Source organism: Herpailurus yagouaroundi, unplaced genomic scaffold (genome assembly GCF_014898765.1).
Source record: "Herpailurus yagouaroundi ecotype Mexico unplaced genomic scaffold, PumYag 246, whole genome shotgun sequence".
Lineage (NCBI taxonomy): Eukaryota > Metazoa > Chordata > Mammalia > Carnivora > Felidae > Herpailurus > Herpailurus yagouaroundi.
In genome coordinates, this window is record NW_024412463.1 from 4,334,865 (window position 1) to 4,340,101 (window position 5,237).

Genomic DNA, 5,237 nt, shown 5'->3' on the forward strand with positions numbered 1-5,237 from the left:
GAATTATGTACATTTTTACATTGGGACCCACTACACACACACACACACACACACACACACACACACACATTTATTTACATAGCAAAAGTTTTACAGAACAGATCTTATCCTTCCTATGTGTTCTACATCCTATCCTATCCTATCCTATCCTATCCTATCCAAAAAATGATAGTTGGGGTCCACTAAACTACTCTCACCACCTACCGATAGGTCACAGCCTGCAGTTTGAAAAACATTTCAGGGCATGCTTATTAAGTAAAAAGACAAAAGCGCTTACTTATACTCTGTATCATTCTGAACATTTTGTGAATAACAACTTATTTCGTCCTTGTGAAGTCCCAGTGGGATAGGAACATGTATTATCCCCATTTTCCAGAGACGAAAACTGAGGCACAGAGAGGTTAGACAAGTGCCCACGGTCACAAGCTCATATGGTGGGGAGCTGTACTTCAGACCTGGACAATCTGACTGCTGTTTTCACTCTTAGCCATCAGCCCACGTAGTCTTAGGAATTGATGTGACACCAGCCAACTATTTAGGAATGTACGGTTCTAAATAGCCTCATTCAGTATTTCATAGTCCTCATTCAGGGTCTATTCCTTTACAGGACGTTTAAACAGGACACGACAAATGTACGTTGCTATTCAATACCTTGATGACTGTCGAAGGTAAACAAAGAATCCCCACATTTACCAGTCTTCTCCAGAAACTCCGCATCAGCAACACACACACACACACACATCCCAAATCCCCAAATCCTCAAACCCCAGATGTAATAATATTAGAGAGGCACTTCTTATTCAGAGGCAGTAGGGAGCTTCCCCATTATTTATTGATTTCCCCCCAAAGTTATCAAGTTCTAAAGCCTAATTATTGGTGTAATAGTTAGCCACGATGTTTGGAGAATTGTAAGCCCCTTTAGCTAATGCATGGCATATGTCAGAGGGATTCAGCTAATTCACATATCTGTCTGCACTATTAATAGAGAAGGTTACATGCCAATTATCCAGGCTTCAATCAGCCTGTTTGGATACAATAGACTCAGTGTTCACACACTCGATGTGCCACATTCCTTCTAGACATCAGAAGCAGCTGGTCCAGATAAAGACCACTGGGGTTTTGATATTTAGGGATCACATCCACCGAGGAGCTGGAATTGAGACTTGATTGCTACATCTTGACTGCAGGTATCTTTAACCTGGATTCTTTTGAAAACTGCCTAGTGGGTTTGCAGTTCACTGGTCTTTAAACGTTTCCTGCTCAGACTTGTTGGGTGGGTGGGTGGGTGGAGGTGCTAAGAAGAGGAGAGAGACAAAGGCACGAATAGCTGAACCGACAAAGGACAGAATAATAGGAACGGGTGAATGGAGTCCAGGGAAATAAGGGACCCGCACATATTCTTGTGCCCAGTTTTAGGACCAAAGAGGCTAAGATATTTTGCCCCCAAGATTTCGACCTTGCTTGTTGAAAAAACATATATAGGTGTTTGTATGCGTGTGTATGTGTATTTCACCTCCCCCCACCCCTTTCATTTATTTTTTTCCCTCTGCTTCAGAAACTGGTCTGGAAGTGCCACGATCTCATCAGAAAATGCCGCTTCCGGTGGTATTTTTAACCAGGAACAGAAGCAGAAGTGTCTGGAATCACCCGAGAAAGCCCCAGTTCTCCGGAGAGCTGTTCTCAAATTTTGCTGGCACAGAGCACTGGATCAGTGATCAGGGAGTTAAAATGGCAGATGTTGGGGGCTTTGCGGGGGGAGGGGAGGCAGATACCTGAGACTCTCCGGCCGGTTTTCCTATCCTTCCCCTTCCCTCAGTGTCTCCTATCGCAGCACTAAATCAGAGCCGCTGCCCACTTGCCTAAGGTCACACAGCCTGACTCTGGCACAAACGTAAACAGTCCGAAACAGCCAGTTGCGCGGCTGCTGTCTCATTACCCTCCCCGACACTATCTCAACACCGCCGTAGACCATCATACCTTCCAAAAAACACTACCAACAGCTAATAGACACCAGGCAGATACAACACGCCAGCCGTTGTTTTGTGTGCTTTTCAGCTCAGTGTGTATTTTTTCCCACCCTCCCAGATGAAAATACAGTAATTAACTCCATGCAGGAAGGGGGAGGGGGGGAAGAAACTCTCTCTTTTTTTTTTTTTCTTTCCCTAGACTTGAAAAGCAATTCTGGCAGATAATTTGGCTGAACATGAAAAGAGAGAGGCTGCTTACAGCCGCCCCAATAAAGTGCTAGGTTGGTGAGGCTCTGCGGGCTGAGTTGAGTATTTCACGGCATGAAAAGCAGACATTTATCTGTTCCCATGGAGATGCGTTTTCTACTAGTCAATCAGACACTGAGGAGGTCAGACAATAGCCCGTGGATCCCTTTTGAATCTTGAGAGACAGTCAAGTCTTCCTTCATTTTAACATTCCACCGAAATTTAAAGGGGTCTAAATGATGTCTCAGATATACCTACAAACACTGCCATGGTAATTTCAAGGGATGCAAAATAAGTGGAAACTCCATCTGTCAATGGGGAAGACGGGCGCCACGGACCCCCCCTTCCAATTTCAAATCAGAGACCGTTCTGTCACAGTCCTCATTTGCAAAAATTTGGCTTCCAAACTGAACCCCTCCCTCCTGAATAAAATAATTCATAAGGTCATAAATTAAATGCTGATAATTTCCAAATGACTGTTGGAGACAGAGCAGGAGCACTTCAAACAGAAAACTTCCTGGAAGCAAGAAAAAGCTGCCCCAGAGAGACCGCCCCCCCCCCCTCCCCCAACTGCTGGAAGATAGATGCGTTGTAAACTTCATTCCTGGTATTTCCTTGCCTGAAAACGCATGCAAGGCTTGCAGAAGTGATTAGGGCTGCTATTTGACCTTATGTGTTTGTTATCAATCCCAGAGAACAGATGATGCTGGCTTGCAAAATATGTTTATTTCAGCAGGTAAATTACAATGTAAATGCCTGGAAACCGGGACTCGCAAAAGACTTTCGAAACAATCTTCTTTCAAGTGTGTCTCTTCCTACATCATTCTTGCGCATGCCTAAGGCAGAAGAAAATGTAACAGAGGTCTTTCTAGAGCTAATTGAGAAGGGAGAGGGTATTTCCATGGGATCACGTTGGAGGCAGGCTATCAAATGGGTCTTAAACAGAAGCGTGTTCACAGAATGGCAGCTTCACAGAAAACAGCAGACGGCCAAAGTCAGGATTTTGTCATAGAGGAACCTCATTCTTGTTAATGGAGTCATTCAAGTGCGGCTCAACCGCGCAAGGCAGGAAAGCAAATACGAGTATGAGCCCTGCTTGTAACAAGACGGGCCTTTTCCTTGACTTGGCATTTCCGTGGCCCTGAAGGCAGAGATTCCTTCTCTGCCCGCTTCTCCAGGCGGGCTATCTGGAACAAAGACACCAACCGGGACACTTGGGACACCTCGGAAAGCAATTTGGAGCAGTCCTAGCAAATAGCATTTGGGGGAAGGAGAAAAGCTCCCGTATATCTAATAATGTATAATATCCCATCGTTAAGGAGGCAAAAAGCAGAAATTTAACATTCTTGGGAGTTCCATTTCTGTGGAAAGACATGGCCCACATTTCTCGTGACTTATGGGTCAGTATTTGACCATTTCCTCCTCCTATTTTGTTTCTCTCTTTTTAAAGTAAGTTCTACGCCCAACCCGGGGCTTAAACTCACCACCCTGAGATCAAGAGTCACATGCTCTACCGACTAAGACAGCCAGGCACCCCTCATTTTAGTTTTTAAAATTTAAAATAGGAGCAGTACATAATCTCATTATGTACTAAAAGACTCAAACAGTATAAAGTTCCGGTAAAAGAATCAAAAATTCCTCTTTCCCTTTATTTAACTCCACTAGCTTAGGAGCTTACTAGAGAGAGCGAATAACTACTTTTAATAGTATGACACATATCTGTCCAGACATGTTCCATAAATATGCAAGTGTGTGTGTGTGTGTGTGTGTGTGTGTACATAAACTCTTTGTTTTAAATATATCACCAAAATCATATTTATAGACACCAGGACAACTTTTTGTTTAATCAAAGTATCTATCATGGGCAATTTTCTATAATAACATGGAGTTTTTTAAAAAAAATTACCTATACATTTTGGGAAAAAGGTAATACAGGCTTCCGATTGGGGGGAATTCAAATCAAAGGGTTTGTGGGGAAGAGAAAGTCCTCCTCCTCCCCCACAGAAAATCACTAACAGTTTTCAGTGTATCATTCCAGAAATAGTCTACACACAGATCAGCATATATATATATATATATATATATATATATATATATCAAACACACCTTTCTTTGTCTTTACCTTGCATTTTTCACTTAGATCTTTTGCAGAGCATTTCATGTTAGAAAAAATGCGCTCTTTAAATGGTGGCATAGTATTTCTCTGAGTGGTGTTCGTTAATGTATTTCACTTGTCCCCCTTGATGGACTTTGGGTGGATTTCAGTCTCTACTTCTGGAAACAGGGCTGTAATAAATACTCTAGTCTAGGGCACACCCTGTGATTCTTTGCTTAAACACGCCCACTGCTTTCTGAAAGCAGCAGCTTTACTCCACACCTATCCTTAATTTTTTTTTTAATTTTTTTTTCAACGTTTATTTATTTTTGGGACAGAGAGAGACAGAGCATGAATGGGGGAGGGGCAGAGAGAGAGGGAGACACAGAATCGGAAACAGGCTCCAGGCTCCGAGCCATCAGCCCAGAGCCTGACGCGGGGCTCCAACTCACGGACCGCGAGATCGTGACCTTCTATCCTTAATTTTTAAAAAATGTTTATTTTTGAGCGAGAGAAACACAGCGCAAGCAGGGGAGGGGCAGAGAGAGAGAGAGAGAGAGAGAGGGAGAGAGAGAATCCCAAGCAGGCTCTGTGCCCATAACAAGACACAGGGCTCAAACCCATGAACTATGAGACCGGGACCTGAGCCGAAATCAAGAGTCGGATGCTTCACCAGCTGAGCCACCCAGGCGCCCCCAACACCTGTCCTTAACTTGCCTTAACCCGAAGGAGTTCTTTTTTTTTTTTTTTTAAGTGAGGGTTAAAAACAGAATGAATAAGCCATTAAAAATCTATTATGAACACGTGCCCTTTCATGTAGTTTTTAGTCTTTCGTCCAGCTTGAGAGAGGCTCATGAGGAAGGAAAAAAAAAGTCATGTTCCCTTTCACCGGGGGGGGGGGGGGGGGGGGGGGGGGGGGGGGGGGGGGG